The 14,736-nt window shown below is 40.1% G+C and overlaps 1 protein-coding gene across 3 annotated transcripts in view; it reads right to left on the minus strand.

The window, feature by feature from the left end:
* LOC129726723 (limbic system-associated membrane protein-like) overlaps nt 1-11,477 on the minus strand; it is a 113,686-nt gene extending 102,209 nt beyond the window's left edge. For all 3 annotated transcript variants that reach the window (XM_055683746.1, XM_055683747.1, XM_055683743.1), the window contains exon 1: nt 10,391-11,477. The gene's annotated coding sequence lies outside the window, so the exon portion shown is untranslated. The remainder of the gene's footprint in view (nt 1-10,390) is intronic.
* Between the last annotated feature and the right edge of the window lie 3,259 nt (nt 11,478-14,736).

Here is a 14,736-nt window from a genome sequence, read left to right on the forward strand (position 1 = left end):
CCACTGACCTGATGAATTGTGTTCTGTCGACCGCGGAAGACGTGATCCACAGCCGGGGATGAATACTCTGACGTTATTTTTGTGCTCTTCGTGCTTCGTAAGCTTGAGATGTTTGTTTTTGATTTTGTAATGAAAAAGGCATTTTAAACTCGGCGCTTCAGCTGCTGCTAGTTGATGGGTTTTTCCCTTGCAAGATTTCACTTTTTGTTAGAAGAAGTGCTCATTACGTATTTTTATATTGACCTGCAAATGTGGGGTTTATGGCATGCAACTTGGGAGAGAATTATTTTCAACTTTAAGTTATTCAATATAAAAATTCAGGTAATAACAACTGTTGAAAACTTTGTACATATTTCGCATGATGTCATACATGCAATTAGCGTGAATAAATATACGAACTTTTTTCTTCAAAACCATTCATCGTGGAAAAAAACTAAATGATGAATGTTTGAATTTATATTCAAATCTGATATTTTCCGTTTTCAGTTGGTCAAAGGCTGATCAAGTGATTATAAGAGCTTTGTAACTCTAGAGCATTTTGAAAATAGAATTAGAGATAAAACTTCTTGTTAAACTGATAGATTATGATTTCGGGATTATTAACTTTTTCTTAACATGCATTAAGCAAAGCAGAAAATCAGACGTGATATCTATTACTGCAATGAAGAAGGTATTTTTAAGTGAAAATAAAATTTGAACAATAAAGAGAAGACTCAACAACACAACAACAAGACCAACTAAGTGCGCGTTCTGTCCTTACGTAAAGTTTCAGTAGCAAAGGTTGTTTTCCTCGGAATAAAATTAATGCAATTAGTGAAAGCTCAAAGTTCAAGTTCTCCTGCTATCTGGAATAATAGATGATGTAGACAGCGGATCGTTCTGAGTGGGAAAAGTAACATTTTATTTTTGAAGTCTTTTCATTTGTTCTGAGGTAGGTCAGGCAAAACACGAAAGAACTACCAATAAATTAGGTACGCTTGCAGCTCCTCAAAATTGTTAAAAATCTGTCCACGTGGTATGTGGATGGCCCCTTATGTTAAAATGGTATTCATGATTGAAGATTGTTTTGAGCCAGAATAGCTAGTTGGCATAAAATAGACCCTTCCATCCCTATCTCCACGCGGTACCGACTGGGATACGAGCAACCGAGGGAAGATCGGTGAACCGGTGGCAACTTGGTCGTATGCTGACAGAGCGTTGTTCTCCTCGGTGAGCAGCTTACCTGAGCGCCAAACAGCGTCTAAGCGGACGGCTGAATTACGAAATGCGATGTCTCGCTACACCCAAGACGACAGGCCCGTCGCGAGACTAGGCATCCACAGCCTTAGCAAGGCAGCATGCCGAAATTAAAATACTACGAACAATCAAGAATTGGATACGGACTTGAACAATCGGGAACGACCTAGGCGACGAAATAAGGACGACAATTGGAAGCGATTGATCGCTGAACACCCCGCCTGGCGGCCGGATTCTGCTGGATCAGCTAGAACTCGTTCTTTGCACAGCTGGAGAAACTCGCAGTCAGGACATCCACAAAACCTGCTGGAGATCACCTGACCAACGCACAGCAAACCAAATTGACCATGTTCTCATTGACGGCCGGCTCTTTTCAGACTTTACAAACGTACGCACCAATCGCGGTGCGAATATTGGCTCGGACCACTACCTAGTTGTGATATCTTTGCGCTGAAAACTGTCAACCGTATACCACGCGCGACATCGCCGTACCCCGCGGCGTCAAGTAGCTCCGGACCCCCCGACTGCGATGAAATACACACAACAGCTCGAAGCGGCACTACCCCCGGCGGAGGGGCTTGAGGACGGCTGGGCAGCATTCACGGGGAAACCGCAACGGCGACACTAGGAATGGCAAAAACGACTGGTATGACGGGGAGTGCGAGGCAGGAGTGAATGAGGAGAACCGGACCTGGGCAATTACCCTGGGTAGGTCAACGAGAGGGAACAAGGCCAACTACAAACGCGGAAGTTCAATGAGAAGAAAATCAGTCTCGCAGAAGATATGTGCCGCAAGTCGACATTTTCAATGACCCATCAAGCATCATTGCAAATGTCGACTTGCGGCAAATAGCTTCTTCGAGACTGATTATCTTCTCATTGAACTTCCACGTATCCCTGGCACGGTACAGCTGCCCCAGCTCTTCATGTTCACGATCCTCTTGCTGGCACTTTTTTCGTCTGAGAATCATCATCATTCTAAGGGATGCCAGCGAGGTGGTCGACAGGTGGAGGGAGTACTTCGATGGACACCTGAATGGCGAAACAGTAAACAGAAGCGGAGCAGGAACTGACCTAGGAGCACCAGCAGCAGATGACCGAGTACCAGCTCATGATGTTCATGAAGTTCATTATGGATCAGGAGGCTGAAGAACAACAAAGACGCAGGCAAAGACGGACTGCCGAGCGAGCTCTTTGAACATGGAAGAGAGGCGCTGGCTAGAACGCAGCAATGGGTCATTTCCAGGATTTGGAAGGAGGAAAAACTGCCAGCAAGTGGGTGGAGGGAGTCGCCTGCCCCATCTACAAAAAAGGCGACAAGCTGGAGTGCCGCAACTACCGCGGTATCTCGCTTATCAATGCCGCCTACAAAATACTCTCACAGATCCTGTTCCGTCGTCTATCACCTTTAACCAAGAGGTTCGTCGGCCAATTCCAAGCGGATTTCATGGAAGCCGGAGATTTTACGCCCGACAACTAATTTCCGGATAAACTGACTCGGCTGATCAAGGCCACCATGACGCAAATGATGTGCTACGTGCGTGTTTCAGGGATACTCTCGAGCTCTCTTGAAACGCGCAAAGGGTTAGGACAAGGTGATGGACTCTCCTGTTTACTGTTTAACATCACCCTTGAGGGTGTGATCCGCAGAGCGGGCATCGACACGATAGGCACGATTTTCACAAGGTCTGATCAGCAGCTGAGCTTCGTGGATGACTTTGACATCATAACACGTAATTTTGCGCCGGCAGAGGAAACTTGCGCTCGACTGAAAGCCGAAGCCGGACGAATCGGATTGCAAATAAATGCGTCGAAAACGAGCGAGAGGCTCCAAGGAGAACAACATTAGGCTACCAACTCAAGTCTCTGTAGACGGCGATGAGCTTGAGGAGGTCGACGAGTTTTAACACCAGCAAAGAGATCCAGAGACGCATCCAGGCTGGAAATCGTGTCTACTTTTCACTACGGAAGACACTTCAAACGAGTCGAGTGCGACGACGCACGAAGTTGACGTTGTACAAAACCTTGAAAGAACCGGTGGTCCTCTACGGAATTGATACAGCAACGCCTCTCGCGGAGGACCTTAACGCTCTTGAAGTTTTCGACCGGAAGGTGCTGCGGGCTATCTACGGTCTCCACCGTACAGACGGACCACGAAGAATGGCGACGGTGCATGAACCACGAGCTGTACGCGCTACTTGGAGAGAACCTCATTGCCCACCTGGCGAAAGTCAATAGGTTGCGGTGGGCCGGTCACGTCGTAAGGATGCCGGACGACAACTCTCGCTTCACTTCAGCAACCCTGCCGGCACCAGAAATACAGGGACGCAACGTGCATGATGGCTTGACCAGATCGAAGGAGACTTGCGGGTGATGAGACGCCTGGGGACGCCTGACGAAACACAGCCCAAAACCGAGCCACATGGCGACAATTTCTTGATACAGCACGAGCCACCACGGCTATCGTCTGATTGGTAAGATAAGTAGGTTTGCAACGTTTACACCAACAGCATGCTGCAGCAGTGTTGCTGGAAAAATTTAATGTTGAACCGTTCGTCAGATATTCAATTAGTTTGAGGTAAATAACTTTTTCTACAAACATCGTCGCACTTTACGGTCTGCAGCAAAGTTTCCCCCTGGAATATTTCTTACAAATATCATGTATTGATATATTTTTAGGGTTCAGCTGGACAACTCTGAAGAGTAATTGGATTTTCCCATATAAAATCGCATGGAAATTGAAAAAAATCGAGCGCAAAAATATAGTTCCGATTGATCTGAAAATTTACACAGTTGTTGTAAAACCCTTAAGGAATACGAAAAGTGCATTGGTGCTGTCATTCATTTTTTGACGCACCCTAATGTGTATACAGATCGTTATGTCTGGCTGAATGAATGTTGGCTTTTGTGACCAGAACTCGGGGAGCCCTTCGAGTCGGAGGCCCGGGGCATTCACTCTCTTTCCCCCCTCTTTAATCCGAGCCTCGTTATCTGATCATTACGGAATAAAATTCTATCTAAATCGTTTGAAATCATTAGATTACAACTAGTTTTAAGAATGTTTTTGATGAAATGAAATGTTTTTAAACTTAAACTTTCTTGAAAATGTATCTCTCATTTTCCCAGCCCGGCCTTTTTACTAAAAGATTCGTCGTACGTCCAGGTTTCTTTGAAAAAAACTTAAAAAAAAACATTTTTTTGTAAATAAAATTTTGTGTTTATTTATTTTGGTAATTTTTTTCGCATGGTGGAGTGCAAGCAGAAAAAAGGAATATCTTTAATGAGTTTTTGAAAATTAATTAATGTTGAAAAATACCACATTATTACTATTATTTTCAATAATTACTTGGCTAGCCTTTCTACGACACTCTCACTTTAAAAAAAATCAATAATATTGCTAAAACGGCTTGAATTTTTTTCTTACCCTTTCAACTTTCAACAATTCTGAAGGTGAGTGTGACAAAAATTAAATACTACAACGTATACAGCCCTGTGGGTTGCATGAAATGGTGACATGGGACTATACACTGTAATTAGAGGGATTTTACGTTACAAAGGCTACAGAGTCAGCAGACAAAATCAATTCGTTTGTTCAGTTATGTATTTTATTTTTAGCCTTCCCTTGAAATCTATTTCTAGAAATATAATTAACACCACCAGAAAGAATTTCGTTTACACTTCGCGATATTGTGCTTGTGGTGTTTTTTTTTTGTTCAAACAGTATTCATTTGACACGGCACAAGCGTATCGTTGTTGTTGAATAAGCACCATAAATTTCTCCTAATGCGTCTAAATCAGAATCAATTCTTTTTCATAGGCTCACTAATAGAGACACTTTTCTATAAGAATCAGAGAGACAGACCATACAAATAAATGTACCATACACACCAATACGAATAACGGATAAATATCATATACACAACAAACCGTGAAAGTATCACAAAAAACACATAAACCTATAATGAAACATATCATACAAATACCAATATCCACATAAACTGCCCATAAATGTATAATAGTCCCATGTAATTTTTCATCACTTATGGAATAAACCTCAAAAGCTTATTCACATACTTTGTGCTCTCAAAATTGTGTTTGTTGCTAAATTGATGAAAAAATGTAAATTTTGGTCAGTCCCATGTCACGAATAAACACAAAACAGGCTTTGAGCTGAAATTATAGTCACTATCATTGACAGACCGATTGAAGTGTACTAAGGTAACATCCATCAATTACGTAACGCAAAAAAAAATTGGACCCCCATTCCTCCATAGGTATCGGGACGTAACGAATTTGCCCTTGCATAAGCATTACTATGCCTATTAACAAGGGCAAATCTACAGATACCGCTTTGTATTGATGAAGATCCCAGAGACACTGAAATATATACGCTTTTCTTGATATTGAGGGAGCTTCCGATAACACGTGCTTTGCATCAATTGGCACGGCTCTACAAAACGAAGGAGTCGATAATACTACAATGAGTTGGATTCAAGCGATGCCTTCGAGCAGGATGCATTGCAGCTGCATTGGAGGATGAGTCTGTCATGGTTGAGGTAATAGAAGGGTGTACGCAGGGAGGAGTTCTCTCTCCACTGCACAGTGGTCCAGATCGTCGATTTAGCGGTATTTAATTTTTTGTGTAAAATCAGCTGTTGTTAGGTTTATAGTATATGTGAAATATATTTTGTGTTTGAAAAGGCGCTTCTTTTTAGAAAATAAAAATTAGGGTGGCTCCATTTTTATCAAAAATAGCAAAACTAACTTTTTTGCTGATAGAGATACAGTTCTTTTTAGTTCAAAGGAGTTGTAGATTCATTTATTGTGAATAAATTTGCCGAAGAAATCTAGTCTCTATCTTGTATACTTTTCGCGGTATGATGAATATAAGATAGCATGTTGGGGTGTCACTGAAAAACCTAGTTTTTTCGATGTTACTTTTTTATTTTTGATTCTATCAAAATTTGGTCTTCAAACAACTTTTAGGTCTTTTTGAGGTGCATATTTTCTCTGAATACTTGTATAGCACTTACTCACAACTCATTCACAAGTAAAGTTAGGCTGATACAAATTTTGAATTCTTTTTATGTCCAAAGTTAACAAACTTAGCAAAGGGGGTGGCAAAAAATGAATAACACCAAGACGAAAAAAATAGAAATATCTTTGATAAAAGTTTTTGTGCAAGTGATGACGTTTGTAACTTGCCCTCAAGAGCTGCGTAGCCGCAAGGTTGCAGAGTCCGCTTTGTCAAGCGAATGCTCGTGGGTTCGAATCTTAGTAGAACCAGGCCATCCGATGTCAAAAAAAAAGGACTTAAGCATGAGTTTATTCTCAGGCTCCCCACCAGTTACCCTTCCTTTACGCTGAAATCTACAAATACCTTTGCGTGACTTCCTCTTAACAAAAAATAAGTTCCTCTTATCAATAAAACTGGCCAGAAGGACGCACGACAACACTTCTCCAGGGAATTATAATTGGTGATATTTGGCGAGAGGAACGAGTATCGGTATAGTAGAACAGTAAGCGTGTAAAGGAAGAGTGGCACATTACACACAAGCACTGATGAACAATAATAATAAGCATGCCACTTCTCAATAGAGGTATTGCAATTAACAGAAGTGCGGGATACAGCAGACAACCGGGCATATCTCACAATAGATTTACGATTCTGGTCGCAGTGAGGAAGTCCATACAGGAAAAAAAATCTTGCCCTCAAACAAATGTTGAAAAATAACACTTTTTTTTTATTATTATCTATTTCGCTTGCCTTTTGTCGACACTCTCTCTGTCACTGGACTTGTTCATTGCTAAATTAAGCATTAATGCTGTCGGAAAACAAATAAAATGAATAAAACGGTATGAGCTTTATTTTCTTCCCCTTCCAATATTCAAGATTTTTGAAGGGGGGGTGACATAAAATGAAAATAAAATGTATACAACCTTATTAGTTTTCTCCCTTTCAAAATATGCCCTTTTCAAATGTTTGTATCTAGTTAAATAGCGAATACAAACTAAAACTATTGATTGCGTTTGGAAGGTAGTACTTTTCTATATAATATCTAAAATTGGGAGTGTGTATATTTTTCTATCTAAATAAATCCAACTTGAACTTTGCGGTTTTGGTTAGATTTCTCGATACATGTCACATGCATGTTACTATTTTTTTTATATTTTTGTTTTTGATCGGTCTATATCACTAAATCCAAAAGTAAGATCATAATAAATGAGGTTTTTTTTTTTAAACAGTTTGATGATTCATAAAAGCCTTTGTCACAAAAAACAGTCAACAGTATATTTTTATATGTGTTTTAGCACAGAGTGCATTGTTGATATTATTCCCCACATGAAACGACGCGCTTTCGTACGATAGCGGCGGTATTACCGATACATAGATGCATTTGCCAACACTTCCTCTAGTAAAGCCGTGTCTAGTTTTTAGGACAACCAAACGAATGAATTGAAGATTTAATATTTTCTCGTTCTGAGCTTTAACCAAAAGTTAATTATCATAATTTGAATTCACATGTACCTATACTCTGACTGTTGAAACTTGTTTGCGCCGCAAAGAGTTTGTTCTTTTCCTGTTCAGTGAGGTCGTATTTATATGTGCAAACTGAAATTGAGTAGTACTTCAACTTCATTTGCATAGAATTTTCATTACTGCCAATGCACGGTCAACATTTATTTGCTAGGAAAAATGACTGACACGCAAGCAGCCGGGTTATCTTTCTTGTAAAAGTATTCTACTTCAACCTAGCGGTCGTGGCTTTGCACACAACCCTCCTGTTATTTTTAGTCATACGACTACGTATACGCTATAGATCAACGAAAGCTCTTACTCGTACAGAAACTTGCATACAATATTTTTGGCGATGCAGATAGCCATCTCCCCATATAATGCTTAAAAATTGAAATAAGTGTAATGCAAAAAAATTATTGTGTAACTTTCAGTGTTGATTTAAAATGCACGCAGGTGTGATCGGCGAACTTGTATGAAGTGATGTTGAAAGACTTGTGGGACATACACATTCGGAATCGTGAACCATCTATAAAAAAATTTATTTCCATTAGGCGTAAAAGCACTTTCATCTTGATGCGTCTGAAAACAATAAAAAGTTGCTAATACTTGTCGATGTAAAACTATAAATATTTTGAGTTCTTCACATACATTGCGTACCTACACTGCATCTGTCAGTATTCGACCGTCTGTAATATCATAAAATTTTATTCATCGGGCTAACAGTAATGGCTATTGATGGAAAAATAAAAAATAAGTGAGTGAGTTTTCTTACTCCTGCCACGTCACCTTACGTGATATTGCAATTTTATCGTAATTCACAAAATATATGCTAACCGAAAGCTAAATCAAAATATAACGAAGGTGCGTTATGTTCTGGTTATATTACTGCTTATTGTATATTTTGATAATTGATTCGTTTAGTGGAAATAATTTAATTTGTAATTAAAAATTAGAGTCACCTATTGAGAATCAATTGACCTGTACCATCTGCTGAATTTTACTAAAATAAAACGGCGAATGATATGTTGTTGTTTGGAGGACCCCACAATATGGTAAAAAAGTTGTAAGTTATCTCAATTTCAGCCTTGAATCGCTTGGAATAACGAGCAGGAGGTCGTGTCAAAAGGCTAGCATCAATTTCAATTCAAAGAAATGAAGCTGCAGCTTGCTTCCAAATATGTTCAAGTCGCGTTTCATCCTCGCTATCTTTCATCACGAAATCTGTCGCTAATCCACTTTGGCTCAAAAGTGATTCAACGAATCACCATCGATGAGAATGGGACTGAGCAAAGACGAAAAATCAAATATCATGCTGTGAAGTTGAAACAGAGCAGGAAATTATGCAGAATCTTTGCCAGGGAACGGAAACAGCTGTTGGTGCCAAAGCTGTGCCAGTTCGTTTGATGATTGAACTGCCAGCGAAAAAAACCCTTTCTACGTTTTTGTCATTTCATTTGTTTGTTTATTTTTCTTCTAAAAGCCATAATGATTCAAAACTTTCCAAATTTTCAAAGCCGTCACATAATCCTCCCACAACCGTGTGTGTGTGTAATTTTTTGCTGCATGTTAGGCTTTGGAACAATTATTCTCAGAAGTGTATTTGGCTCTGCTGTACTTTTTTTCTTTTTGCTGATAGGTTCATCGTAATAATCACGCCGTAATAAAAACGTGTTGGTAAATAGCAATCTTGTATTGGATGCGAATGAACCCATTATTAGTCACGACAATATATAGATAATGTTTATATATATATATATATATATATATATATATATATATATATATATATATATATATATATATATATATATATATATATATATGTGTGTGTGTGTGTGTGTGTGTGTGTGTGTGTGTGTGTGTGTGTGTGTGTTAATTAAGCAAAATTGACTAAACATGGTTTAACAACTACGTTTCTGATGGATTATTTGCAATTGAGGGTTATTATGTGGTTAGAAACGTGGTAACATTTGTATCTGTTATTAGGACGAAATCGCTTGAAGAGTGAACTTTTCCCAAGAGTTCAGCATGCCAGTGTCACATAAAGTTTGTTTATCAAGAACGAAAACGAATGCCTTCATTGAACGCAGTTTATCCCAACTTCATGTTTCACTCTTAAACGACACTTAAAAGTGTGCTTATCTAAAACAATGATGTATGCTAACAAGCTTTTTATCAGTTACATCTACCCCCTCGTTAAAAACTTTTTATGACTTACAACAGCGTAGTGAGAAAAATGAGAAATTGTAACAAATTAAACACCTCTGATTAATAAATAGCACCCGGAGTGATAATCAACAAATTTATTTTTGGAATGGATTAGACTTCACTACAATTTTTTTTCATCCGAAAATAAAAAAGGGCCCTGTCATGCTATACCTCCCACTCTCCCTCACAGTAGAGCTATTATCCTCTAGGGATATTTATGCCAAGGCAGAGTTGAATGCAGGAAGTACCTTTCCTTCCGCATACCTGACGCCAAAACATTATCTTAATTCAATTCAGGAAGGTTCATTCGTTCAGGAATTCGCAACGTTGAAGAGTAGCATTTGAGTTTAACGTTATATGCTAAAAATGCGGGCAAACTTCATTCGAGAAGGTATGCAGGAAAACAGAATAGGGGGAAATATTTACCATTAACACCGCCGTCGCGGCAGCATTCTATTCCTGCTACTGGTTTGTAGGTTAAATTGCCAATTCCGACAACACCGTTGCTAGCTTCCCGCGTTTCGAATTACACGTTCTTTGCATTCATTCACTTTGTACACAGCTGCCGCTGTTGTTATCCTTCTTATTAGTATTCACTATTTGCGTACCAGCGAAGGGGCCAGCGGAAAAAAAACAACATATACACACTAGTTCACCTAGCACATACGTAGCATAACATCCATAATAACTAGTTTACAGCTCTCGTTTCATGCACGATTGTTACTTGTTTCCATGTACATTTTTGTTATACCCGAGTATCGTATGAGCACTTCAGCTTTTCCAACATTCGGTTTGATTTTTTTTTTTCAGAATGTCGGTTGTATACAATTAATAAATCATTTCAAGTTTACTGCAGCGACCACAGCAGCAACACCAACTGCCACCATCGACCGAATAACACGAATGAAGCAGGATTTGATTCCCACTGAATGCGGTCAGCCTTCTACTTTCCCAGCCGTGGCGAGTGGGGTGCGATAGCGGGTGGATGTCGCTCACTTTTCTACCAAGTGATGTTGTGTAAACTTCACACCACCAACAAGACACTTAATCCCTTCAAGAAGTCGATGCACCAGCCGTAGACTGCAAGCACTGTTAGCAGCTGTCGTGCGATGCAATATGCAATTAACAGCACATTTTTCAGACGTGGCTTGAAGTAAGAAATTTATTCAGGATTTTCTACGTTTAGGATCATTAGCACCCGTCGGATATGACCTGCTAGCACGTACGTACACTGCCCCTGTCTGGTACTGCTTTTCTCTACTGACCCGACCACATTCACTTTCAGCCCAACAGCCACCCGTTAGTGAGTGGGGCAGTTTGCAGTGCGCATAAAATTAACCTAACTTGCTTTCCACCACCTGCTTTCGACCCACGCAGTACTGATGTAAGAGGTGGATGAGCAGGAGAAAGATTGCAGTCACTATTCGATACAAGAAGAAACCCAATCGGCACTATACAGCACGGATCCGCGCACGTGTCCGTTCGTCTTCAGGTGGTATTTTAAACTAATCAATCTCTTTCCAGGCCCGCTTGATTCCGCAGGATTGCTTCGTCCTGGAGAGCGAATACACGACTTGCTTCCACTTTCCATTTGTTTTGTGTCTGATGGGGGTAGACTGCGCCTGTGCCAACTCAGACATTGATAGAAACGAATGCAAAAGTGACCGAGCTTTCCCAGCATGTACACTGGAAATTTCACCAAACCGGTTCTAAAGGACAGAGTGAGGAAATGAGTAACTGGTGAGTGAAACTTAGTGGGTGAATCACATGCTTCATAACAACAAACGAGAGCGAGAGAGAGCCCTTGTGGGAGCGGAAAAGTTCAGAAAACATTGCCTGAGAAACCAAAACGAAATTGTTTATGTCATAGGCAAAGCTAACCGACTTAGCAGTGGGAGAAATAATTTGCCTTCTATGATCTGCGCTAGGGATCTTTGTGTAGGTTAGGGTCTCACTCTGTGTGCCAGCTATCAGTGGATTAATTTGGTGGTTTATTTCACTCGGTAACGTTGTTCATCCACTCACTGAACCAATAAATATTTGATGCGTTGATAAAACTAATATCCTGCTTGGGATTTGAGCTCCATACTTGGTATAGAGTTGAAAGGTAACTTCCTAAGAAGTTGTACCTAGAGGAAGCAAGAGCTCCGGAGTTGTTCGCATGGCGCTGGTAACCGAAAGACATGCAAGTCTTTGAACTTTTTTGAGTTTTGAGTTACTTCGTCCACCTTAGGCCACCACACAAGGGCAGCATAGGTGATTCTTGGTCGGGCAATGGTCTTGTAAGACCAGGGTGCCTAGTCTGGTTCCAGTCCCCAGGTCTTACCGAACAGAGCTTTCTTAGCGGCATGATCCAGTTGTGCAGACCAGTTCAGTTTCTTATCCAGAATAATTCCGCGGTATGTGACTTCATTGCTGAAGCTCAGTCTAACTCCATTCAGTGTTGGGGGAGTGATGGAGATCTTTCTCTATCTACTGAATGGAATTAGGACTTTTTTTGAGGGGTTTATGTTTAGACCAGGCTTGTTAATATGATAGATTATCGTCGATAATCGTCATCGCCGATACCGATAACGTCTGCTATCGATGACGATTGCATCTTCAAACATTAACGTTATCGACGATGAAGATAATTACCTGGCGTTATCAGCTCACTAACGTCTTTTGTTATGTCAGAGCAAGTGCACCAGTGGCTATATCGGTTGCTAAAACTGGCTTGAATATAAACAAAATAACCGCACCGAGCGTTGCTATTTACTCTTGGAAAATAACAACTCAAGGAAGGAAAAATTCTCGAGTAGCAACGAATTTATAAGTTTGGCAATGCAATAGCTACGAACCGATCCGTTACTATTGGACCAAATGCTGCTTTGTTTGTGTTGCTATCCAAAGTGAAATCAAACTGCGAATTCGTTTATCAGACGTTATTGATTGGATACCGTTCAGTAGCTATCGTCCTTGGCAATGACGCTAATGTCTGAATACGTTAGCGTCATCGTCGATAACGATAATAGACAGTATCGTCATCGGCGTTTACGATAAGTTGTCGAGTAACAACCTTGGCTTAGACCCTCCTCTAGACCAATATTAATTGAGCAAAGGTTAGGCAGATACCTACCGCCGTATTGGTGAAAACGTTGCATGATTCCTATATGTACACGCCCAACATGAAATCCGATCAAAGCGCTCGGGGATATTACGTCACAAAGTTTGTTTTGAACAGTCAAGTGTGTTCATTACTGTGAAGTTAACGGAGTGCATAGGACTTAAAATGCCGTTTTACTCAATATAATCATGTGAAATTTCATCATACGGAAAGAAAAACTACCAGTTAGCGTGCATAGTTTTCCGTGGCATGAACCAACCCGAAACGGGTTCAATTCTGTTGGTCTCAGTTGTCAGCTGAAGCAAAGTTTGCGTTTTCCCAGCACTTCAAACTAAAGGGTCGAGTTTTGTCGGTCATCGACCATTTCTTGTTAAAAATGGTAAGGCAATAATAATTTTAAATACTAACTGTCCTACCATCAAAACAATTTTCAACCGCTCAACTATTCTTACGCGACCTAAAAGAAATCCGTCTGACACAAGTCTGCGAGCTGAAAGTAAGGCACAGGTGGAATTAACAGCTAATTAAAAGTTGGTTGAGAAATGCAGAGACAATTTTACGCAAGATCTCTCAAGAGATGGGCTGGTGAAACTATCGTTCTCGTTACATGCAAAAACATCAGATTAAAACACATGAAAAAAACAGTGTAAGGAGAAAAATTAATATGTATAAAATAGTTCAGATGAGATACCACGGTAATTTTCGAAATCGTTGTACTATTACAGAAAGAAATAGCAAGAAAACTAGGCACTTTGTAGAATAAAAATTGGTTTTGATTCTTGATATATTCCATTTATTTTTATGATAACTTTTTGGGAAGCCTTATCCGGTTGAAGTCTATGTTAAATTTTAGCTGGAAATTTAAAATTAATTCTTCTTAGGTTGTGTATAACCCATTCTTTATCAGAACTTTTTTCGCTCCTTTTCACCAGATGTTAATAAATTGATTTCTAAAATAACGGATAAAAATTCTCTTCTCAAAAGTTGTATTTATTACTTCAAATTCTGTTTTATCAATATCTACCAGTGCGTTTGATGAAACTTTCGACGTTGTGACGTAGAAGCTTTTAGCATCAGGTTTGTTTACTATGTTTTCGTTACCAAGACAATCAAACCCCTTCTTTCTCCTAACCTGTCAATCTATTATCGTTGCCTCTAGACACCATGACATGGTGGCATTCAGAGTCACTTGCATTCGGCTCGACAGAGTTGCGTCGTTTTTACCTCTGACGATGGGGACAATGTCATCAGCGTATCCAATGACCTCGTAACCAAGCTGTGAAACCTTATTAAGAAGTGCGTCGACAACTTGTGACCATAACAAGGGCGAGAGAACTCCTCCTTGCGGACATCCCTTGATCACCGACATTATAACAGACGAATCTCCCAAGGTTGCTGTGATCAATCTGCTAGAGAGCATTGCGTGTATCCAGCTACTTGAAGTGTGGTCGATTCCCTTATTAAAGAGCGCCCTATTAATTGATGTAAAGGACGTGTTATCGAAGGCCCCTTCAACGTCACTAAGCTGTGAAGAGCAGTTTCTGTTGACTAGCCGCTTTGATAGGCGAGTTGGTTCCTATGCAGCGGGGAGTCTTTAAGAAACGCATCACGGATATATTTATCCATTGTTTTCTCCATCAACTTGAGAAGTGATAAAGTTAGACTT

The sequence above is a fragment of the Wyeomyia smithii genome, chromosome 3 (genome assembly GCF_029784165.1).
Source record: "Wyeomyia smithii strain HCP4-BCI-WySm-NY-G18 chromosome 3, ASM2978416v1, whole genome shotgun sequence".
In the NCBI taxonomy this organism is placed as follows: domain Eukaryota; kingdom Metazoa; phylum Arthropoda; class Insecta; order Diptera; family Culicidae; genus Wyeomyia; species Wyeomyia smithii.